This window comes from Lissotriton helveticus, chromosome 1_1 (genome assembly GCF_964261635.1).
Source record: "Lissotriton helveticus chromosome 1_1, aLisHel1.1, whole genome shotgun sequence".
NCBI lineage: Eukaryota > Metazoa > Chordata > Amphibia > Caudata > Salamandridae > Lissotriton > Lissotriton helveticus.
In genome coordinates, this window is record NC_136057.1 from 1,125,564,587 (window position 1) to 1,125,590,422 (window position 25,836).

The 25,836-nt window shown below is 47.7% G+C and overlaps 1 protein-coding gene across 2 annotated transcripts in view; it reads left to right on the top strand.

The window, feature by feature from the left end:
* CEP290 (centrosomal protein 290) overlaps positions 1-25,836 on the top strand; it is a 1,500,249-nt gene that overhangs the window by 769,655 nt on the left and 704,758 nt on the right. The gene's annotated exons all lie outside the window — the stretch shown is intronic.

A 25,836-nucleotide genomic window follows, 5' to 3' on the forward strand; every position in this document is an offset into this window, starting at 1 on the left:
TCTGTGTCTCTGAGACTCAGATCCTTAATGAGGCCCTAGCTAAGATAATAGAAGATGAACAATCAGCTATCATGATTTTGCAGGTCTGAGATGCCTGTGGTCTGGATATGTCTCTGGAATGGGAACTATATTCCCCAATTCCTCCATCTAAGGTTACCTCTTACCATTCGGTAATTACAAAGGCAGCAGAGATGTTGGAACCAAAACCAACATCCTTACTGAGGTTTGGCACACAGCTCTCCATACTAAGGAGCCCTTGCTCCCCTATAACAAGTCCTTAATAGAACCAATACTTGCGGTCTATGTAAAAAATATATACTTCCACCACAATGCACAGATCAATTGCAAGGCGTTACAGACCGGTTCCTGGAGATCTAGTATTTATATCTTCACACCCTTCTCCAGAAGCCTTCTGGCTCATCCCTCTTGCAGCTCCAAGCTGGCACTTTCCCCATCACTCCCACTAATAGGGAGGCTGCATAAAATTCCTATGTCTGATATGTACATTTCCTTTGGGACACCCCACAACGGTTCTCCCCAATCTGCCATACCATCTGCAAAGTCACATTTGAGAATTGCTAGGGATAGCTAACTGTCAGCTAAGCAAGTGTTTCAGTCTGGCCTAGACACAGTGGACTCAGTTGTAAGATCAATGGGGACTTCTGTTTCACTGCTCCCCACTCGTGGCTGCGAAATTCAAGGTTCTCCAAGGATATCCAGATGACATTCATGAACCTACCATTTAATGGCACCCATCTCTTTGGAGTGAGAGCTTACTCCACTTTGGAGAGATTCAAGGCCACAGTGAGGTCACTGGGTCTACAGAATTATGCAAGGGGTAATCAGCAATGTAAGAAGTTTTGAGTCTTCTCTTGAGGCTTTTCATTTCGAGGCCTTCAGCAACATTCCCAACAACAACAGCAGATGAACCCACTGTACAGGCAGCATTTAGACAGGGCAAAGGAACAAAATAAGCCCTTCATGCCCCATCTCCCTGCTCCCCAGCCTCCACAGGGACTCAGCCATAGTTACCTTTTGTCAGAGTACAGACAGCCAGTTTGAACACGGATTTCCTCCTTTCCACAAGCACGGAGTGACATTATTTCAGACCTGGGGGTCTTGCAGATTGTGGAAGGGGGGTATACCCTTCCCTTTAAGCAAACTCCCACCCTCTTCACTTGCAACACATGCATACCTTACAACAGGAGGTAAAACTCTTTCTCCCAAAAGACGCAGTGGAATTGGTTCCAGAGAAGGTATGGGCCAAGCTCTCAATAATTAATGGTTTCCAGGGACAGTGGTTTTCTTTTGATTCAAGACCTTGTGATTCCGAACTGGTTTCTCGAAAAAGAAAAGTTCAAATGCTGTCCCTAGCTCAGGTTCTGCTTGCACTGGAAGCGGAAGACTGGATGGTGTTTGTCGACCTACAGGATTAATATTTTCCCATCTCTAGTCTGCGGTGACACAGGAAGTACCTCTGCTTTATGCCGGGAAATGAACACTACCAGTTTGTGATATCCTGTTGAATCTGATTTCCACACTTTGAGTCTTCACAAAGGTGATGGCAGTGGTAGCGGCCTATCTCAGTCGTGCTGGTATAACAGTAGTCCCTTACCTGGATGACTGGCTCATCATGATATACAAGCATTTATTTAAATGTTAATTGAAGTAAAAGAAAGCAAGTAACTAGGCTGTCTTGCACCACTTAACTTTAGAAACACCTTAATCATTAAAGACATCTTGCAGCAAAATTGTAAAGGTATGATAAAGTCCCTTCAAAATTCAAAAAGTGTATTTTATTAACACGTAGAATCGTTTTACCTTCGTATATCAGATTATATCAGTGCATTTAGAAATATATATATATTTTTTAAATGATACTTTTCAAACATGAATTTAGAAACATAAATTATCCACCCCTCTCCCCCCGACCAAAATGCCAAAAGTGAACCATTGCAAAGAAAAGCCATCCAACCTCTGCAACTAGTTATTATGAATGTCTCCACCCTCGGGTAAAGAGCTCAGCTGGAGGTATTGGAGATAAGAGGCCTCTAGTCTTCAGAAGAACAGATGTTTCACATCAATCTGTTGGAATTACGGGTGATCTGGCTGGCTCGCAGAGCCTTCCTCCAGCGGCCTGTTGGTTCAGATCTTGATAAACAAAATGACTGCGATGTGGTACATCAACAAGCAAGGAGGAGTAAGGTTGCATCTTCTCTGCCAGGAAACCTGCTGGTGGTCGTTTATAAATCTGGTGGGTGGCCTTTCCACCATGGGAACGGAGTCATTTACTCTGTCCCCATGGCAGACCCTTGGGCTCTCCACCCAGATATAAATTTTGGCTGGAGTTTGCTCTGAAGCAGTTCAAGGAGATGAGAACTGCAGCACGTTCCTTGGGATTATCCGCCCTATCTCCCCAGTCGCATCAACTCTACTGCTCCTTTCACAGTTTCGACCTTGGTACCCCATAGCATCAGCTAGTCTAACCTCCACAATGGGCCCAGCAGTTTTGCGTTCAAGGCTGTGGTGTCCACTGCCCCCACAGTCAAGGTAATTGTTCCTCCCATTCCATTAATTCCCTCTGCTGCAGCCACATCAGCCACACCCGTTTAGCGTGCCCTTTGTGGAGCACAACCACTCCATGGGAGGCAGGATCCAAAAAAGTCTTGCCGGGTTGGCAGGCCATAACATTACAGAGGTGGGTCCTGCAAATTGTTCTGCTAGGATATGCCCTACCTTTCATTCTCATGCTGCCTCACCTTCCACCATCCCCCCAAGCGACTGATGGGGTACCATCTTTCTGTTGTGTGGCAGGAGGTGCAAGCCCTTTTGGCTAAAGGGGCTATCATAGTGAGATGAGTCTAGCCACATTCCAAGGCTCTTTATCACCCCCTTGGGGCTGGGGAGTCTTGATAAATAATGTGGCACAGAGGGTGGAAACGTTTTATTTATTTATTTATTTATAACGTTGTTATCTGTTATCTTGTGACAGTGTAGGGCTTGGTCAACTGATAAAGGCCCCTACCCACTCTGCAGGCAATCGCCTTGACCTCATTTTTTCAAGTCCTGATCTTACGCATATAGGCGACATCCTGCCCATGAGTTGGACGGACCACTCCCTTATCAAACTCTTTATTACCAACGCCATATCAAGAAAGCCCAAGAACTACTCTCCTCCACAATTCCCCTACCGAAACTGGAAAGTTCTAGAAACTCTCTGCGCATCCACCAAAGTCTTCGAGGTGCAGGACAGTTTCTCCTCTACCAGCTCGGTGGAAAACAATTACAGCTCCTTCAGCGCGAGAATTACATCTGTCATAGACTCGGCTGCCCCTTTAAAATATTGTAGACCCAAAGGTAGAGCACCTGCCCCCTGGTACAATGACTCTCTGAGATCCCTCAGATCTGCCTGTAAACAGGCTGAGAGAAAGTGGAGACGCGGCTACTGTAACAACAACAAAGCCCTCTGGAACAACTTGCTCCGTGACTACAAATCTGCCATCGCAAAGTGTAAATCGGATTATTATTGCTCCACTATCGCTAACGCTGCTAACAGCTCAAAAAGTATATTTCAAATCTTGGACAACATCATACATCCTGACTGTGTCAAGAACCCCATTCCCCCATCCCAGACCCTTTGTGACAATCTTGCTCGGTTTTTTACCGATAAAATCGAGATCATTGTCAACAACCTGGCAATCCCTCTGCCACTTACTAACTCTACCCCTCCCGGAGTCAACCCTGACACCTCGAGGTCAGCAAGCCCTCCTATGAATTGCCTCCAGGCTTTCCCCCTGATCTCTCAAGTAGAATTTGAGAAACTTGTAATGGGCATCACCTCGGGTTCTCCTCTTGATCCCATACCCCCGAAAATCTGAAAAGCTTGCGGGCACGAACTATTCCACACCCTGCGGTTGATCTGCAATCAATCTCTCAGCTGTGGCTTCGTCCCTACCCCCTGGAAGCAAGCTCTTATCACCCCGCTACTCAAGAAACCTACGCTGAACCCGGAATGTTTGTCCAATTTCCGCCCCATATCACTTTTGCCATTCCCGGCGAAGGTGCTTGAACGCTGGGTCAGCAATTGCCTCTCAGCCCACCTTGAGCAGAACCTCGCTCTGGACGAATTCCAATTTGGGTTTCGCCCAGCCCATGGCACTGAAACTGCGGTGCTCACTGCCATGGAAGAGCTTCGAATGCGTGCAGACAGGGGCCAAGCTGTGGCCTTGATTTTATTAGACCTGTCTGCCGCATTCGATACTGTCAATCATGGGCTTCTGCTTAAGAGGCTGAGAGAGGCAGGTGTTGATGGCGCGGCTCTGCTCTGGTTTCACTCCTACCTCAGCAACAGGAAACAGGCGGTATCCCTTCCCCCTTTCCGATCGGCCTTCTCCCCTGTCCCTCACGGTGTCCCCCAGGGCTCTTCCATCAGTCCGATTCTTTTTAATGTTTACCTGAAGCCTCTGGTCCTTTTGATTAAATCACACAATATGACCACAGTAAACTATGCTGACGACACCCAGCTTCTTTTCTCCTGGGAGGGTGAAGACTCCATCTCTTTTGAAGCCTTCCATAACTGCCTAAGAGACACCGCAGGCTGGTTGCATCGGAACTCTCTCCAGTTTAACTCCTCTAAGACCGAGGTCCTGTTCTGTCCCGCGAGCCGCATCTCCCGCCCTCTGCCTACTGATTTCTGGCCCCCGGAAAACTCCAACAATCCGCTACCTGTTACCACTGTTCGCAATTTGGGCGTCATGCTAAACCAGCAACTGAGCATGGAAACGCAGGTTTCAAGAACAGTTGCCACCTGCTCCGCCCTTATGCGCTCTCTGCGTAAAATTCTACCTTTATTACCATCCTCAGCACGAGCATTGATAGTCAGGTGCACTATCCTTAGTCGCCTTGACTACTGCAATGCTCTCCTGTTTGAATCCCCTGCGACACAGCTAGACAGACTCCAACGAGTTCAGTCGGCAGCAGCCAAACTGGCCCTGGGTTGGACCAGGAGATCCTCGGCCACTGCTGCCTTGGCCGAGCTGCATTGGCTTCCCTTGAAGCAACGCATCGCCTTCAAAGCCCTCTGCTTGGTCTTCAAGGCTCTTCACGGTGCAGGACCTAGACCTCTTCAACGTCTGTTCTCGTGGTACATCCCCACTAGAACACTTAGGTCCGCAACCGCCTGCCTTGTGAAAATACCCAGATACAAGAAAGCCAGGATTGGGAGAAGATCCTTCAGGGTGGCTGCGGCCAAGCTCGGGAACAGTCTACCTGCCGAAATTCGCCAGATTCCACACCTCCTTCCCTTTAGGAAGCAAATCAAAACATGGCTCTTCCCACACTCCCCCCCTAATGACCGCTCACCCATTATTCACCTCCCCCGCCCATTAACTCAGGAGTAATACACCAGCGCCAGGATACCTGCCAGGTGACAGTCGCGCTCTACAAATGTTTTAAATAAATAAATAAATATTAAGATTATTGCCCAATTTCATCATCTCAGTCTTGTCTTCATTGAGCTTCAGTTTGCAATTGGCCATCCATCCAACCACCTCCTGAAGACGGGGCAATGCTGAGGTGACTAGAGCTAGGGACCAGGAAGATCACCAGCTTGGTGTCATCGACGTATGAGACCAGTGATGGCCCAAAATAATGGCAAATCTCAGCCAACAGATACAGATAAAGGTTCAAAAGAGTGGGGCTGAGGGAGTGCCTCTGGGGCACCCTGCAACATAGGGGAAGGTTGTGTGAGTACCAGGAGTGATCGAGCACTTGGAAAGTTCTGCCCATCTAAAAAGAAGAGAGCAAGGTCAGAGCACAGCCACCGACGTCCACTTTAGATTTCCTACGGATACGTGTGGAGTGATCTATTGTGTTGAAGGCTGCTCTCAGGATCAGCTGGGTTGACTGCTGAGCCTCCTTTGTCCAACAGAGATCTTAGTTCCTCAACCACAGCCAGCAAAGCTGTTCCTCTTCTGTGGTCTGAAATCCATTTGTGTGGATTGAAGGACATTGTTGCACTCCAGGAAGGCACAGTGATGGTTGTTCACATACTTCTCCTGGCGCTTTGAGAGGCCAGGTGACAGGGATATAGGCTTGTAATGGTTCAGGTAAAGAGTATCTAGTCCAGGCTTTTTTAAGAGGGTCTTCACCACTACATACTTGAACAGCAGGGGATCTTGCCCATAGGTGAGGGAAAATTCAATAAATCCACCAAAGTGGGGGCAATACTGTCAGACCTTAACAGAATTTAAAGAAGAGCAGAGTCAAGGTGTGAGTCAGATTTTACTGCATTTAAAAGATCTAAAAGCAAGCTTACAGTAAGATCAGCGAAGACCATGAGCGTTGCGTTGGGCTGCATTGGGGAAGATCCACTTCCTGAGGGCTTTTCATCAATTGGGCAAGCGGGAAAGGAAGAATAGATATCTAAAATCTTGTTATGAAAGAAGAAGGCTACGTTGTTGCTGCGCTCCAGTGATGCTTCCAGGGTGGGATTGGGTGATTTAGGTTCCGTTAAGTCCTTAAGAATCTGGAAGATCTCCTTAGGAGAGTTGGTGGATTCCTAAATTTTTTAAGAGAAATATGCCGATTGAGCAAGTTTTATTTCCCCATGATATGTTCTAACTGCACTCTTGTAATTAACTTTGTTAACTTCATCATATGTTTTACTCTAGCGTCTTTCAAGATGTTTGCAGTTCTTTTTAAAGCAAGCAACTTAGCATTAAACCAAGGGGACTTTTTTTCTTTTTTTCTTGTTGGGAGGTCTTATGCCACCTAGTGGGTAGGACTAAGTATAGGGAGTTGGTGATCCATTCATTAAAAGTGGATGTGGAGGGAATAATACCTTCTCCCAGGACTGGTCTCAAAGTCTGCAAAACAGCTGACCACGCCTTTGTCTTCAACTTGGACCAGCATCTTCCAGACCGTCAAACCGGTGGTTTGCTCGTGGGGAAGAGGGCACTATTAACACCTGTGGTAGCAGAAAGTGGTCCGACCAGGTCAAAGGAATTGGATTTTGCATCTGAAGAATTTTGATCTTGTTAGAGACTAGATCAATGATATGGCCTTTCTCATGGGTAGGCCCATCAACTAGCTGCAACAGTTCAAGAGTCAATAGATCTTCTAACAGATTTTTGGAGGCTGCGCTGTCAGGGTCATCAAAATGTAGATGGAAATCACCTAACACTGTAAAATTAGCTCTGTTCAGCTCTAAACTTGCAACTAAGTCAGTGAAGATCTGTGTGAAGTGGGAATATGAGCCAGACGGTCTTTATAATAAAATAGGTAAATGTGGGACTCCGTGTTATTGAGAATAAAAGGCTTTCACAGTTGCCCCAGTATTGGAACTTTCATAGATTCCTATAGCTTGTATCATTCGCCGTCGTCGGAATGGGAGCCTCGGAAAATAAAAAATATCATAGCAGTAGGTACAAAAGAGAAAGAAAGGCCTAGGCCTCATCTCATTTTGTAGCATATCCACCTCTTTTTGTAAAAGAGACCAAAAACTTGCAACAACCAATCAGATCAGCCTCACCCCATAGAACCTTCCTGAGAGAATCTCAGAGCCCCAGATGTTCTACCGCACGTTGTGCTAAGGGAGTCTCCTCTGAGCTCTGCTCAGTTTTCTCTACAACTTTGGATTTCAGCTACTTTTTTCTTCAAGACATCAGATAAAGAGAAGAAGGCTTTATTTAAGGCTTGTTCCACCTGTTCTAAAAAAAGGCTTTATGTGGAGGACAAGCTTGAGGGTTGTATTTATTGCTTGTACCCGGACCACAAAGCCACTGATTGTAAAATCTGTAGAACCTTCTCCACCAAGACACTGAGAGACAGGGAAGGAAGACTTTTGTCTTGGCTACAGAAGATGAAGTCACGGAAGGAGGTGATTTCAAGTGACAGCGAGGATTCCTCCTCAGCTTCTTCATCAAGGAGATCTAAGAAAAGGGTTAGGTCTTCCCTTCAACATCAACTGAACCTCCTGCTAAGGCCTCTCAAAAGACCTCTGATAGGTCTCATCGGCCCAGTCCTGGAAAATCTCCTCACCGAGGTGCAAAGGAGAAGGAGGGACTTGTGACTGAGTTAATTTCTAAACAGAAGGTGACTCAAGTACGTTCTGTTCTCTCTCCACCATCTGAGAAGACAAAAGGTTTTAAAAAGCCAGCATCTTTACCTCAGGAAGGAAAATCAGACAAGAAAACCTGTTCGTCGACAACGACTTCATCAGGTACATCGACGACGGTTTCTAAAGGGCATCAGGCGTCGATCATGGCTCTGTCGACGGTACTCGCGTCGAGGGCTTCGACGACTACAGCTTCGATGACGACTTTGTCGACGACGCAGGGTCCTGCATAAGTGTCGTCGACGATATTAATAACCTTGACGTCGACTAAGATAACGCCGACGGTGGTGTAGATGAAGACTACGTCGACGATGGCGATGACGACGGCTACCATGATACTGACGACGAGTTCGTCGTCGATGATGATCCTTTCTCCGACGACGATTCCATCGAAGACGACGATGTCGTCGACGACTCCATCAACGGTGCAAAAAGTTAAGATTTCAATTAGGAAACGCCAAATTACACCGGAGATGACATCTCCACGGAGGGTAACGCCTTTGCCTCCATGCATTATTTTTAGGTGAAGACTATTCTGATGAGAAAGATAGTCCTTAAGGCGATGCATATAGTCCTTCTCAGCTCCAGGTGAAATACCAGGACTCAGATTCTGATGACTATTATAAGGAACAGCTGCAACCCCCTTCTCAGGAAAGGCCTCAAGAACAGTCTCAGCAAGGTATGGTTTATATGCCTTAGTCCCTAATAAGTGACTTACAGATCATGTTGATGGATTATAGGAGGAGATTTCCACCCCAACCCTCTGAATCCATGCAACCACCGCCGCCACCACCACCACCACCACCACCACCACCGCCTCTTCCTTCGACATCTACGGTTCAACTACCAGAGCCGGAAACTTTGGAGGAACAACAAAATATCGCCACGGGGCAGGCTAATGTGGATGAAGATGACGATGATGATTCCTTGGGGGATGACCGGAATGTGAGAGAGGTCCCAAACCTGGATAGAGAATGGGACGACTATATTATACCAGATCCCGCTTCACCTGTACCGAATCCTGTGGATTCTCCTCCAGCAGACATCGGAGGTTTCCATAATCTTATGGAGAGAGCTTCAAAACGATTTGGTCTTCCTGTTCCTGTGGTTAAATTGGACTGCTTTCTCTGATTTTAAAGAGCCTTATAGGAAATCCATTCGCTTTATTCCCATCATTGAGCATATATGGAGTGAATGTATGAAGGGTATGCAGTCTCCAGCTACTGTTATCCCTGTTCTACCGCGGCTGGAGAAAAAATATAAGGCTCCTGATGGTAGTCCTGCTTGACTGGTAGGCCAACCAAGGCCGGACTCCGTAATCTGCCAGGCGGCTCAGAGAAAGTCAAAGAACCCATCGGCTCCTCTTGCCTCACCTCCGGATGGAGAAGGCAGGCGCCTTGACAATGTAGGCAAGAGATTCTCCTCTATGTCCAGTCTCCTGGTTCGAGCCTCCAGTGCACTAGCAATTTTGGCACAATATGATCACCAAATGTGGTACGATTTGTCTCCTTTCGTTGATCAGCTACTGGATTCTTCAAAAGCGGATGCAAAGAAAATCCTGGCGGAGGGGGAGCGATCTTCCTCAGAGATTATTGATTGTGCCATGGACATCGCCACAACTGCTTTTCGCGCCTTGGCAGGCTCAGCTGTCTTGAGGAGGCAAAGTTTGGCTTTGGGCTACCTGGTTTTGCCCTGAGGTACAGAATAAGATTTTGCATTTGCCATTTGATGGTGACATGCTTTTTGGTAAGCATATAGACGATGACTTACAGGACATCAAGAAGGACACGGAAACAGCTAAGTCCTTAGGCACATTGCAATAGCGCAAGGTACCTTTCCGAGGGGCAAAAGGTAAAAGTTTTTCATATTACATAGGAGGATACCAACAACGCTACTCCTCCTATTCATAATCTTCGCAGACTTACAAGCCTCAATACTCTCAACGCCAGGGCCAGTCAGCGTCTTTCTCTCGCCAACCTGCAAGAGGTCGACAGGGGCGTCAAGGGAGAGATTCTTCTAAACGTCAATAGCGGCCTCCTGGCTCTGTCTGCTGTTCCTCCACCCCTGGTAACATCAGTAGGGGGCAGGATTTCACACTGTCTGCGCACCTTGAAGATCATAACATCAGATCGGTGGTGGGTCCTCAATGTCGTACAATTTGGCCACATGGAATTCTAAGACCTCCCACCTTCCAGAGCCCCTCGTGGCACTGAATCAAAACATCTACAGCTTTTACGTCTCAAAGCCCACCAACTGATCATCAAGGGAGCTATAGAGCCTGCGCCTCTATCTCAGAGAGGAGAAGGGTTCTATTCCATGTTTTCCTGGTTCGCAAGATGGAGGAGAAATGGCACCCAATTTTAGACCTGAGGGAGCTCAACACCTATCTCATAAAACTATAATTCAGGATGGTATCCCTTCACGATATTTTGCTCCTTCTCAATCCAGGAGATTACATGGCAACTCTGGATCTTGAGGACACATATTTTCACGTACCGATCCACCCAGATCACAGACGATTCTTACGCTTCACAGTAGCCAAGAGCCGTTTTAAAATACAAAGTCCTGCCTTTCGGTCTCAGATCCGCTCCTCAGATTTTCACGAAGGTTTTGGCCCTGTTTTGGCAGCGTTTCTCAGAGAACAATCTCTAGAAGTTTTTCCCTACCTAGACGATTGGTTGATAAAAGCTCCATCTTCTCAAGCATCTACAAGAACAGTCACAAGTTGCATTCAACTTTTCGAGCATCTGGGTCTACAACTCAACAGGAACAAATCAGTCCTTCTCCCATCCAGGTCGGCCAAATTCCTAGGTTCCATTCTGGATACAAGATGCTGCAAGGCTTTCCCATCGGAGGAAAGACGAAGAAAGCTCATTCCTGGCTCGTCAATTGCAGAGAAGACGGTCTCTATTGGTCCGTCTGTACAATTCGCTCCTAGGATCGATTTCATCCTGCATACCCTTAATTCCGCCTTGCGTACTACGTATGCGCCCCTTGCCGGAGCAGCTAGACAGGCAATGGCGCCAAGCGGAAGGCTCATTCGACGACAAGATAATGGTCACACCTCTCATGAGGAAGGCTGCCGATTGGTGGACGGACAAAGACAATATCTCAAAGGGTCTCACTTTCAAGATTGCTCCATCTCCCTTGGTTCTGACCCCGGATGCCTCGCTGGAAGGCTGGGGAGCTGTTTTACAAGACCTACAAGTGAGCGGTCATTAGACACCCTGTGAGAAGTTGGCCTGATATATGATGCTCACTAGTTCTAGTGATCACCTTGTATCAGTCCAAACAACCCTTATGGTGATTGGTTGTAAGTCAACCTTATAGACCAGCTATCCTAATGGTAGCATGGACAAAGCAGTCTTAGGCTAAACTCTTTTGCCATGTGAAGCCAGCTGTTTTACCACAATATAACCCCTTGAATACCAGATGAAAGGACACCACACAGGTTAATAACAATATATTTATTAATAACAACACCTCTGAACTCTTTATGAGGTCAGAGGGCTAAGCACTTGACAATCTCTTACGAAAAACACTACGAGTTGCACAAAATTACAATGGTGCCCTAGGGGCACGACAAACCATATACTAAGTAAGTGGAACGTGAAAGTCGATAAAAGGAATGGAGCTGTCCAGAGGCTGTAGGATCGATGGGACCACGCTATACTAACTTCAGGTAAGTAATAGGAGGCCCACGGAACGCGTGTGCAGAGTGTGAACTCACACGCGAGATGCGTAACAACGTCTATGGACAGTACAGTTCAAGTTAAAAGTGAGTACGGACAATCCTGACTAGGTAGGACTAAAACGACTGTGGAACTGGACACTAGGACAGTTAAACTACCCTTGAGCACCGAAATGCTCTTGTTACCTCACCCACGGGCCGCGGGTGCATAGGTGTCAAAGTGCGTCGGGTTCTCGCGTTGAAGTCAAGGGAGCCTGAAAGAAAAGATGCTGCAGGCGACCAGGAGGAAGATGTCCGGTGCAATCCAAGGGTGGATTGTTGAAGAAGAAGACCTCAAAGCAGAGGGGACAATGTTCACAGTCACTAGCCAGTGACTGGAGTGGAACCAGGAAGGAACCAGATGTCGTTGTCGCGATCAGGTGAAGAGTGGACGCTTGACTCTGCAGCCACGTGGACCAGGAGGTGTCTTCGACGACCAGGATGGAGGCACGAGCTGTCCCACGCAGGCTCTCGCTGTCGGCGGTGTTGGATCCGGGATTGGAGTCAACAGGCCTTGGCAAAGGCAACCCACGCGGTGAAGGGAAAAGACATCTGGTGCGGACTAGGAGAGTCCGGGGTGCCCCTCTTTTGGAAGGGAGCAAGGGCCAGTCTGGAGCAACCAGACCAGCAGCAAAGATTCAAAGGTTCGTCGTCTAGGAGGCCACTAGCCAGCCGGCAAGTGACCAGACAACGCGTTGAGCAGCAAACAAGCAGAAGGGCCCCACGCAGATCTCGTGGAAGCTGGAGGGCTGATCTTAGGTGCAGGAGCTGCTCGGGGTTGGGGCTTCTCAGTCCCCAAAGCACTTGGTCGAGTTTACCTCGGGAGTCGTGCTGGAAGCAAAGTGCAGGTTCATTCAAGATGGCCGGTCCCACGTGTCTCGTTGCACCCACGGGTCTCAGCTTTGCTGCAGATGTGAGTTGAGGTCGGAAAGGTCTGGGAATCCGGGTCTCGTCGGGCTCTGAAGTCTGGATCCTCGAGGGAAGAAGACAAAGTGAAGCCGCTGGACGCTTGATGGTGCCTGCAGTTGCAGGGTGGACACTCCTTGCCCACAAGGGAGATTTCTTCAGTCTTCTGTGGAGCAGAACGTCGAAGGCCAGAGTTTCTTCTTGTTGAATAGTTCAGGATAATCTAATTTGGAATGGGACCAGCTCCTACCTTTATTCTCCTAAAGGGGGCTGCACTACTGACTAGGTCCCTCCCCTGGGTGGGGACCAGGAAGGGGGGTGGTTACACCCCCTATCCTTTGTCCGGTTTCCCGCCAGAGCCGGGGCTGGGATGCCCCAGCAACTGGTTTGAACCGGTGTATTCACAGTGCACCTTGTGTGCCCCAGGCATGCCTCATTCCTTTCAGGCCTCCCTACCTCAATACACAAAATCCTGTCTGGGGTGGTGCTAGCACTTCCCAAGGCAGGCAACCCTTTGTCCAAGCCATCCTCGCTGGAAGGACTCCCAGCAGCAGGAGGTCAGACTTGTGTATGTGGTGGCAGCATCCATTTTGTTATGCTGAGGCTCGAGTTAACTTTAACCGGGGTTCACAGTTACATACATGTCGTGTCCCTCTAGAAGGGTGGAATGCTACCCCCGTTGCCAGAATTGGCGAGGGGGAGTATTCCAAATCGTATGACACCTTACTCGACATGTTTTGATAATGTTATACCAGAGTTAGCATTTAACCGCGAGGATTTTAATGCACTTAAGAGTATATGATATAGCGTTATCATGGAACAGCTATTAGGACTTGGTTCCGCAAGCTGCAAATGGGCTCAGCTCATGCCAGAGCACCATCTCACATAATTCCAAGCCCTCTGCCTTCAGGATTGATAAGGCCTTCCATAGGAGTGACTGATAGGAGTATATGTGTCCATTTTAGGGTTAGATATAGCTTGATCCCGCTCCAGCCCCGTTCACTCGGCCCGGAATCTGGGTTTCCAGTTTGATGACTCCCTATCATGCAAAACTCAGATTAATAAAGTGACCTCTGTTTGCTTCCTGAAGCTGCGCATGATCAGAAAAATTCTTCCCTATCTCCCCCTGGATTCCCGCCGTACAGTTACCCAAGCCCTCATCACGTCCCACCTGGACTATGCTAATAGCCTCTATGCTGGTGCCCCCCAGTATCTGGTAGGCCGGCTGCAGATTGTCCAGAATGCTGCAGCCAGACTGATTGGTAACATCCCCTACCGCCAATCTGTCTCCGCGTATCGTAAGGAACTCCACTGGCTCCCAGTGGCCAGCCGCATACAGTTCAAGGTCCTTACCCTCACCTATCGAGCTATTAACGACCGCGGGCCCAACTACCTGAAAAAACGTGTCTCGATCTCCCGCTCCACCAGATCCTTGAGATCCAATGACCTCCGCCTCCTGATCTCTCCCCGTTTTAGATTATCTAGAATGGGTGGTAGAGGGTTCAGTGTCATTGCTGCTAAATTGTGGAACTCCCTACCAATCGAGTTGAGATTCTGTCCCGCCGAATCCATCTTCCGAGCCAAACTCAAAACTTGGCTCTTTTCCGCACTTTGAGTCACCCCACTGCGCATCCTTGCCCTTTGCTCCCTCCTCCCCTTAGAGGCTCAGGTTTTTAGCGCCGGGACACCCCCTCGGGGGTAGCTGTGCGCTCTATAAACTACATAAAATAAAAATAAAATAAATACTATATCTACAGTAAAGGGTGTTTACACCACCTTGCCCCAGCTGTCATGCAGCCAGTTGTGTCAGATTTAGATGGCCAGCCAGGGGTGGCATAATACATGCTTCCGCCCCTGGTAGGCCCTGGGTACACCTATGCCCTGGATACCTAAGGTATACTGTACAGAGACTGATAAGGTGGCCCAGTACCAATTGGTAAATGCACCTAAGGTACATGGAGTCCATTTTACAGAGAGAGCAGGAAGCCTGGGGTCCTGAATAGCAGGATCCCAACCCAACTAAGTAAAAAACCAGCAAAACACCAGGCAAAAAGTTGGGGGTAACCATAGTCAGATATCCACCTTCCTACATAACCCCCCCAAACGAAAGGAGATAAGGCTATCCTTGACCAGGTAAGCCTATATTGCCTAAGTGGCCATATAAGGAAGTACCAGCACTGGCATGGTTACCCCCTATCTCATGGTCCACTAAGCAATCCCTCACCCTAAGGGTATCTGAGGGTCTCCGCCATAGGGAATCTCTACCTGTGGTGTGTTTTGGCAAAGTTAAAGGCTGGTGCTGGGATGGAGTATTGAAGTGAGGCTCCACTACTGTTGGGCTCAACTTCCTCCAATCACTATCCACCATATATGCCTTTCTTTCCAGGACTGAGGTGCTGTATGCTCTCAGGGTCAACCTCTGGCTACCTAAAGCCGGGGGCTGGGTCCCTCTGTTTGGCTTACTGGAGGGACAGGTCAGGTTTGGGGCCCTTAGGTCCCAGGTTTGGCTGTGCCCAACAGTGTCCATCTGTGGGAGGTCCCTAACTACTTTTAAGGGGGATCCCTCAGGAGTTTGTTTTAATTTCACTTGGCTAGGACTACTAGCTTCAGTGCCCTTAATCTGCTGATTGGGGAGTTCTTTTGGACAGGGGGCCCTTTGGGGTCCACCACTGGCCTCCCTGACCTCTACAGCCCTGGGCTGGCTGAGGCAGGGTAGAGAGGGGCAGGTTACCTGCTCCAGACTGGGTCCCACCTTGGAAGGGTCCACTGACATCAGGGGTTCTGCCAGGCTAGGCCTAACTACCTCTGGGGCAGCTCCTTCACAAGGGGCAAGATCAGTTCCCTGAGGAGGCTGATCCTTTCCTAAAGTCTGGTGGGAGGGAGATTGCTCTTCCTCCTCAATGCTCTCTGTTTTAGTGGAGTGATCCATAGTTTCAGGCTTCACAACACTATTATCAGTCTGAGTTTGGGCTGTGGCCATCACAACCCCACCAACCTTTTCAGGAAGGGACTCAGTTTGGGTATGGGCTGTTACCATCACAGCCCTGCTAACCTTTTCAGGGAAGGAATCTGTCTGAGATTGGGCTGAGACTGGCACAACCCTCCTAACCTGTTCAGGGAGGACATCTTGGACTGGGGTGGTGGCCATCACAGCCCCACTAACCTTTCCATGGAGGTTTACCATTTTACAATGGGTGTCTTGCTCTACCTCAGCCCAGGCTGAGATCTATAAATCATTCCCCAGTAGGCAATCTACAGGCAAGTTTGATGACACTGCCACTCTCTTGGGGCCAGTGACACCTCCCCAGCTGAGATGTACCACTGCCATGGGATGATTTTTCTGCACTCCATCAATGTTTGTCATCTGGTATGTGGCACCAGGTATAAGTTGCCTTGAGGGGACTAGGCTCTCAGTCACCATGGTGATGCTAGCCCCTGTGTCTCTATAGGCCTCAACTTTCAGACCATTGATGAGGGGCTCCTGTCTGTATTTGCCCAACGTGTTGGGACAATCAGTGAAGTTGGCAAACCCCATGCCAGTCTCACAGACAAGAGTATCTGAGTTAGGGGACCTGGTTAGGCCAGAGTCCCCAGGAACTGCCCAAGTAAATCCACCCAAATTCTTGGGGGCACTCCCACCACCTGGGGGATTACTACTAGTAGTAACAGGAGGCTTGGAAGTGTTACTTGAGGGTATGTTCTCCTTATTGTTGTTGGCCCTTGGGCAACTGCTGTCAGTTTTCCAATGGCCTACCTGTTTGCAGGTATAGCAATAAGGTTTCTTCTGGGTATTGGAAGGATTCTGGGACCCACCCCCCTCGGAGGATTTTTTGGGCCCTGATGTGGTTTGATTTGTAGATTTATTCCCACCCTTCTCTTGAGGCTTGGTTGATTCCTTCTTTTGGTCGCCACCTTGGTTCTTAGGCCTAATCCTGGTTCTGACCCATTTGTCTGCCCTCTTACCCAATTCTTGTGGAAAGGTCAGATCAGAGTCTACCAGGTGCTGGTGTAATAACTGGTTCTGACAATTATTTAAGACTTGCTCTCTCATAATTAGATTATACAATCCTTTGTAATCAGTAACCTTACTTCCCAGTAACCAGCCCTCCAGAGCCTTAGTGGCACAATCAACAAAGTCAGTCCAATCTTGAGCCTGAGTTTTCTGGGTATCCCTGAACATCAACCTGTACTGTTCAGTGGTTAAGCCAAACCCATCAATCAGAGCAGTTTTCAAGACTTGTTAATCATTAGCAGCCTCATCTCTAACAGTGAGGAGCTTGTCTCTACCTTTACCTTCAAAGGAGAGCCACAATATAGCTGCCCACTGACTCTGGGGTACCTGTTGTACTTTGCAGGCTCTCTCCAAAGCAGTTATCCACTTGTGGATATCATCTCCTGTCTTATAGGAGGGCACTATTTTACTCAGGTGTCCATTATCAAAACTCCTGTATCTATCCCTAGGGATATTGCTGCCACCAGTGGGGACTACCCCACTCAACTGTTGCTCTCTAACAAAGGCAAGCTTCTCTTTGGCCAGGGCAAGTTCTTCCCTCTGGATCCTCAGATTAGCCTGCTTAATCCTTGCTTCATGCTCTCTCATCTGAGGGGAAGTCATTCTCCTATGAGCAGAGGCATGAGAGTGCACAGATCTATTGGAGTCCCTAGAATGAGATCTATCTCTCCTAGCCCCAAAGTTAGGCCTGCTTAGGGTCAGTACTGGGGGTCCCCCAGATCCTTCCCTATGCATGTCTAAGTTGGCCCTTGTGAGTCTGCTGACTATCACAGAACCATTGTCTGCCTCATCCCCAGATTGTTGTTCTTCTTCCTCCTCCTCTTCTACATTCTCTGTTTCAGGGAGGTCTGGATCTCCAAGAGTACCTTCTAAGGGTGGCATGCTCCCATCTGTGTTAGAAGCCTTTCTAGCATCATATGTCTTTAAGAGACCTAACAGAAAGGGAGCGGTAGGGTTAGAACCCTGTTTCAATTTCCTGGAGGTACACAATTGTCTCATCTCCTGGAAACTAAGAGCTGCATATCTGGAAAGGACCTGTGGAGGTTCACTAACCACTAGGGGAGTCTCTGAAAACTCTCCATGGGTAGACATGCTTTCTAGTGAGGTGCAAGTGATGCACTTACCTACACTATGGGTTTTCCTACTGATCCCTTGCTAAGAGTTTTAGTCAGGGTGTGCTAGGCCCTTTCTACTACAACAGCTGGTTCAGTAGAACTCAGAGTATTTCTAAGCTTGTTATATGTACCTAGGTACCTTATGTGATCTTTCAAATGATATTTCAAGATTATACGTGGTAAAAACAACAGCAAGCTCAAATCCCACCCGCTGCACACCAATGTGAGAAGTTGGCCTGATATATGATGCTCACTAGTTCTAGTGATCACCTTGTATCAGTCCAAACAACCCTTATGGTGATTGGTTGTAAGTCAACCTTATAGACCAGCTATCCTAATGGTAGCATGGACAAAGCAGTCTTAGGCTAAACTCTTTTGGCATGTGAAGCCAGCTGTTTTACCACAATATAACCCCTTGAATACCAGATGAAAGGACACCACACAGGTTGCTATGAAAATAAAAAATATATTTATTAATAACAACACCTCTGAACTCTTTATGAGGTCAGAGGGCTAAGCACATGACAATCTCTTACGAAAAACACTACGAGTTGCACAAAATTACAATGGTGCCCTAGGGGCACGACAAACCATATACTAAGTAAGTGGAATGTGAAAGTCGATAAAAGGAATGGAGCTGTCCAGAGGCTGTAGGATCGATGGGACCATGCTATACTAACTTCAGGTAAGTAATAGGAGGCCCACGGAACGCGTGTGCAGAGTGTGAATTCACACGCGAGATGCGTAACAACGTCTATGGACAGTACAGTACAAGTTAAAGGTGAGTACGGACAATCCTGACTAGGTAGGACTAAAACGACTGTGGAACTGGACACTAGGACAGTTAAACTACCCTTGAGCACCGAAATGCTCTTGTAACCTCACCTACGGGCCGCGGGTGCATAGGTGTCAAAGTGCGTCGGGTTCTCGCGTTGAAGTCAAGGGAGCCTGAAAGAAAAGATGCTGCAGGCGACCAGGAGGAAGATGTCCGGTGCAATCCAAGGGTGGATTGTTGAAGAAGAAGACCTGAAAGCAGAGGGGACAATGTTCACAGTCACTAGCCAGTGACTGGAGTGGAACCAGGAAGGAACCAGATGTCGTCGTCGCGATCAGGTGAAGAGTGGACGCTTGACTCTGCAGCCACGTGGACCAGGAGGTGTCTTCGACGACCAGGATGGAGGCACGAGCTGTCCCACGCAGGCTCTCGCTGTCGGCGGTGTTGGATCCGGGATTGGAGTCAACAGGCCTTGGCAAAGGCAACCCACACGGTGAGTTGAATAGTTCAGGATAATCTAATTTGGAATGGGACCAGCTCCTACCTTTATTCTCCTAAAGGGGGCTGCACTACTGACTAGGTCCCTCCCCTGGGTGGGACCAGGAAGGGGGGTGGTTAGACCCCCTATCCTTTGTCCGGTTTCCCGCCAGAGCTGGGGCTGGGATGCCCCAGCAACTGGTTTGAACCGGTGTATGCACAGGGCACCTTGTGTGCCCCAGGCATGTCTCATTCCTTTCAGGCCTCCCTACCTCAATACACAAAATCCTGTCTGGGGTGGTGCTAGCACCTCCCAAGGCAGGAAACCCTTTGTCCAAGCCATCCTCGCTGGAAGGACTCCCAGCAGCAGGAGGTCAGACTTGTGTCTGTGGTGGCAGCATCCATTTTGTGATGCTGAGGCTCGAGTTAACTTTAACCGGGGTTCACAGTTACATACATGTCGTGTCCCTCTAGAAGGGTGGAATGCTACCCCCGTCGCCAGAATTGGCGAGGGGGGTAGTATTCCAAATCGTATGACACCTTACTCGACATGTTTTGATAATGTTATACCAGAGTTAGCATTTAACCGCGAGGATTATAATGCACTTAAGAGTATATGGTATAGCGTTATCATGGAACAACTATTAGGACTTAGTTCCGCAAGCTGCAAACGGGCTCAGCTCATGTCAGAGCACCATCTCACATAATTCCAAGCACTCTGCCTTCAGGATTGATAAGGCCTTCCATAGGAGTGACTGATAGGAGTATATGTGTCCATTTTAGGGTTAGATATAGGTATACTATATCTACAACAAAGGGTGTTTACACCACCTTGCCCCAGCTGTCATGCAGCCAGTTGTGTCAGATTTAGATGGCCAGCAAGGGGTGGCATAATACATGCTTCAGCCCCTGGTGGGCCCTGGGTACACCTATGCCCTGGATACCTAAGGTATACTGTACAGGGACTGATAAGGTGACCCAGTACCAATTGGTAAATGCACCTAAGGTACATGGAGTCCATTTTACAGCGAGAGCAGGAAGCCTGGGGTCCTGAATAGCAGGATCCCAGGCCAACTAAGTCAAAAACCAGCAAAACACCAGGCAAAACGTTGGGAGTAACCATAGTCAGATATCCACCTTCCTACACACCCGATCAGCGTACTTTCCACATCAATCTTCTGGAGCTCAAGGCAATTCATTTAGCTTTGCAAGCTTTCCTTCAGAGAATTCGGAATTCCACAGTACTGGTTCATACGGACAACACGACGACCATGCATTATGTGAACAGACAAGGCGGAACAAGATCTCGAGGTCTTTCAAGGGAGGACTAAGAGATATGGGAATGGGCAATTCTCAACCGAGTTTCTCTCTCAGCAGCACATCTCTCAGGTACACTCAACACGAAAGCGGATACCCTGAGTTGTCTGAAGTCAGTCTGTCACGAGTGGGAACTGGATCAAAACATTCTCGACGAAGTCTTCACATTGTGGGGCACTCCGTCCATAGACCTATTTGCAACCACAGACAACAGGAAATGCCGGTTCTATGTAAGCAGGGATCACCATCGCGACTCAGTGGGGAATGCTGTTTTGATAGCCTGGTCAGGCGCATTTGTTTACGCCTTTCCTCCAATTCCCCTGATTCCGAGGCTAATCAGGAAGCTCAAGACGGAACCCTGCAGAATGATTTTGATCGCACTAGCGTGGCCCGCCAATTCTGGTTCATGGAGCTTCTCCTGCTCTCTCAGGATCAGCCAATTCACCTGCGGCCCATTCCAGCTCTATTGACAATGTCCCAGGGCCAAGTGCTGCATCCAGACCCGAACTCTCTCCAATTGACAGCGTGGCTTCTGAGCACCGGGAATTCCAGAGTTTAAATATACCTCAGGAGTGTAAAGAAATATTATCTCAAGCCCGTGCACCTAGTACGAATAAGACCTATTGCGCGAAATGGAAACGTTTCTGCTTATGGTGCCACTGACAGAATCTCCATCCATTCTCTTCTGCTCCTCACCAGATATTGCCTTACATTCTTTCTCTGGCTAAGTCAGGCCTGGCACATTCCTCCATCAAGGTACACCTGGCGGCTATCTCTAGATTTAGGCGGACTGCTTCAGGTCCTTCTCTCTGGTCCGCGAGGATTGTCAAGCAATTCCTGAAAGGTATTTTCAGGGCTTTCCCTCCAGTTCAGCCTGCGCCTCCAATCTGGCAGCTCAATCTGGTTCTAGCTCATCTCATGAGACCTCCATTTGAGCCTATTCACAGAGCGGATCTAAAGTTTCTATCATGTAAAGTGTCTCTCCTTTTAGCCTTGACGTCGGCTAGAAGGGTTGGGGAACTGCAAGCTCTTACCATTATGGTGCCTTTTTTACAGTTCAAAAAAGACACTCTAATCCTAAGAACAAATCTGAAATTAATCCCAAAGGTCCCTTTGGATTTCCATTTGAACCAACCTGTGGTTCTGAAATTGTTTTTCCCTCGACCTACGTCTCCAGCGGAAAGGTCTCTGCATTCCTTGGATGTCTAAAGATGTCTAAAATTTTATCTTGAACGAACAAAAGCTTTCAGGAAATCTTCACAGCTCTTTGTGGCTTATAGTGCTCCTCGAAAAAGTTTTCCTCTTTCATAACAAGGAATCTCACGTTGGATTTCCAGTGCTGTTCATTATTCCCACCAGACGGCGGATAAGCCGCTAGAAAGACTTGTACGAGCTCACTCTACGAGGTCAGTCTCATCCTCTACGGCTCTCTTCGCTGGAGTTCCTATCAAAGACATTTGTAGGGCAGCTACATGGAGCAGTGCCCACACGTTCACAAAGCATTACTGCTTGGAGTCTTCCACAGGAGAGGAAGCGGCAGTTGGACAAGCGGTCCTGAGGAATTTCTTCCAATGAGCGGTGAGCTTTCCCTTTTATCCCTCCTTCCTATGAGTGCACATTTTGTATCTGAGAATGTTTACTGACTGCTGTTTCAGTGGCTTTGCTTCTTATGACAGTATGTATACTAATGTATTTGATGCTTATATCACAAAATGTGCTTTGTTATTACTTACTGCTAGCTATTCTGATACAAGCTATGGGAATCTATGAAAGTTTCAATACTGGGGCAAGAAAACAAGTTACTTACCTGTAACTTTGATTCCCCAGTATTGGTAACTTTCATAGATTCCCATGCGCCCACCCTCCTCCCCTGGGAAAGCTCAGCCTTCAGCAGATTGGATACTGTTACACAACGGCTACGAAAATCTGAGGCTCTGAGATTCTCTCAGGAAGGTTCTATGGGGTGAGGCTAATCTGATTGGTTGTTGCAAGTTTTTGGTCTCTTTAACAAAAAGAGGTGGATATGCTACAAATTGAGATGAGGCCTAGGCCTTTCTTTCTCTTTTGTACCTACTGCTATGCTATTTTTCATTTAGCGAGGCTCCCATTTCGATGACGGCGAATGATTCAAGCTATGGGAATCTATGAAAGTTACCAATACTGGGAAACCAAAGTTACAGGTAAGTAACTTGGTTTCCTCTCAATCGTGAGGTGGAGAACATACCTTTTAAAGTATCCCTGTACATTGTGGCAATGCCACCTCCACCCTTCCCAGATCGGTCAAGCCTGAAAATGCAGTAGCCTGAAGGTTACGCTTGGACTACATCTAAATCGAAGCCATCATGTAAACAAGTTTCAATAAGAATAAGAAAAGGCACATTAGGTGCTGAATCCAATAAGAGATTGCAAATGTCTAATTTCTGAGGCGGCAGGGACCGACAATTCACCAAAAACATACGATGCACAGAGGTAGAATGTAGTACCAACGGCTGATTAAGATAGAGCCAAGGAGAAAAACCACAGTGACCGCAAGTTGTTAGAGAGAAATGAAAGTAAAAAGAGTGAAGAAATTACGCATCTATGTGGACTGGCAATTCCCGTAGTAGGCACGCAGTGAAGATTACCTTATTTTTGGTGTAGGAGCAATAATTACTGGCCCGTGGACCCAGATAGGCACGGACGGGCTTAACTTTGGCACGCCAGCACCACATCTGCGCAGTGTCCTCCATTTGTGGGGACCAGCCAGAACACTAGTATTGCCTCCAGGACCCCAAGATGTTGACGAAAAAAGTACAAAAACGTGCCTAAAGTGTGCGTGCTAGTAAAATTCCCCTTCAGTATTTTAAGCCCCAAAAGAGGTGAAAAAGGTTCTTGCCTCAAACTTAAAAGCAACCTAGAATATGTTGCACACTCTTAAAACAATATTTCCGCTTAAAAAAAATGCTCCAAACACTTTCTTCCCCCCAAACTACCCCCCCACCCCCGACTGTGATCTGACTGTGATCATGCATCCATGCTGCTTTCTCCATTTGTATGGTCCAGCCAGATCACAATTACACGCCCTGACCCCAAGGTGGTGACGAAAAGTATGAAAAACGCACCTAAAGTGCACATGTTAGCAAAGCCCAAGGTGGCCCTGCAGTGGGAACTGAAGTCCCAGTCGGCAGAACTTCAAGGGTACGTCTCCAACCCCATTCAGATTTTGGAGGAGAGTGCAAAAGATCTGCAGTGTTGGTTACTGGACCACAATCCTGTCTGCGGCAGACCCCTCTCCTGTTCAAACCCAGAGCTGTCAGTCGTGACTGATGCATCACTTCTGGGTTGGGGTAGCCATCTGGCAGAGGTGGATATCAGAGGAAGCTGGTTCAGGTGCTCATGGACAAAACCACCCCCTGTTGGCACTGCAACAAACAGGGCGGGATTGGGTTCACAGAAGCTGTACCAGGAGGCCCTAAGTGTCTGGAAATGGTTGGACCACCAACTAATTTTACTGTTGGTGATACACCTGTCACGGTTGTTGAATGCTAGAGCAGACAAACTCTGCCTTGCGAATCACAAGTGGGAGCTGCACCTGAAGGTGTCTCAATGTATGTTTCACGAACGGGGTAAATCGCTTGATCTGTTTTCCACCACCGAGTGCTTGCAATGTCAGCACTTCTGGCGTTGAAGTCTCCAAGACGCCTCTCACTCAGAGAAACGTTTTGCTTTGAGTGTAACTTGGGACTCCTATATGCCTTACTTATGATACCTCTCCTGCCTAGAGTTCTCAAGAAGATTAGGACAGACCTGGCCCAAGTCATCCTAGTGGCTCAGGATTGGGCATGAAGAGTATATTATCCAGAACGGGAAACATAATTTACCACGCATACGAAACAACGTATGCCATTACAACTCGGTCATTACAATCACCGCGTTGTTACATCGCATGCCATAACAACGCAAAATGTTACAATGACTTGCTGTAGGGGGCAGAAGGTGTTGAATTTTAAATCCAACACCTTCCTTACTGTTGCACAGACTGGAGTTGGAATAGTAAATTATACTATTCCAACATCCAGCGCCCCCTACAGCAAGTCGTTGTAATGACTTGCGTTGTAATGGTATGTGATGTGACAACGTGGTTGTTGTAATGACCGCTTTGTAATGGCATGTGTTCTAAACTCATGCGTTCTATTGTGGCCTATTTGTCCAGAAGTCCTGGGCTTAAGCATCTGTCCTCCATTCAAGCTACCCCTTGGAGACTGAGTGCAACAGCTGACTACATTCAATCTTCCTCGGAAGGTAGTTGATGTCATCTTGGCGAAGTTGCCTAGCCCAGCATGGCTTTGTTCTGAGCACGGTTAAAGGATACCTTTCAGCTCTTCAGCTTTTTTGCGGTTGTGGAATCAGCCCGCATTGTAGCATTGTTTATGTCTCCAGTTGGAACGTGTTTTTAAAAGGGTTACATTTGTTTCCTTCCTCTCTTTTTGTCATGCTACAGTAGGTCCTTAACTTAGTCCTTACATTTCTAATGTGCACTCCCTTCAATTGCTTCACATCTGCCCTGTGTTGCTTGTTACCCTCAAGACTCTGTCCCTCATCACCATTACATTGCACAGTCTGTGAGTGTGCTTTAAGCTCTGTGTGAACCCTCCTTACCTGACCTTCATCTTAAACAAGTTGTTTTTTTGCATATGTGCATCATTCTTGCCTAAAGTTGTGACTGTTACACGTCAGTCAGAACATCATCTTGTCTGCGTTCTGTGCTCCGCCTCATCTTTCTAAATAGGAGAATCTCCATGTCTTGGACCCTTAGAGAGGACTGAGCTTTTACATAAATCGTACCAAAGAACACCAGGTGGATTATCAGCTCTTTGTGTGGTTCTCTGGAGCGAATAAAGGCAAGGTTCTGCAAAAGAGAACCGTCACCCGCTGGTTTGTGCTCTGCATTAAGATCTGCTATGCACTGACCAAAAAGCAGCCTCCGGAAAGACTGCATGCTTATTCTCCTGAGGCCAAAACTGCTACCACTGCGTTGGCATACTGAGTCCCTGTCCTACACATTTGCCAGGCGGCTACATGGGCCTTCCTCCATATGTTCACAAAGGACTATTATCTGGACAGTCATGTTTGCCTAGAGGCAACCTAATGCAGCGGAGTACCTAGGGGATAAATTAGATAAACGCGTACTTATGCCACAAAGAAACCACGAATTTCCACTGGGAAGTGAATTTAAATAATCCTAGAATCTTTTATATAAATTCAAAAGAATCTGTTTTCGCAAAACCCCTCTGATTAGTCACCTAATCGGAGGGGGACATCAAAGACAAACTTGTGCCGGAAAGCCATTGCACTCTCAGGCAGAAGTTTGTCTTTGCTGTCCAGTCCACACTGGCACTCATCGCACAA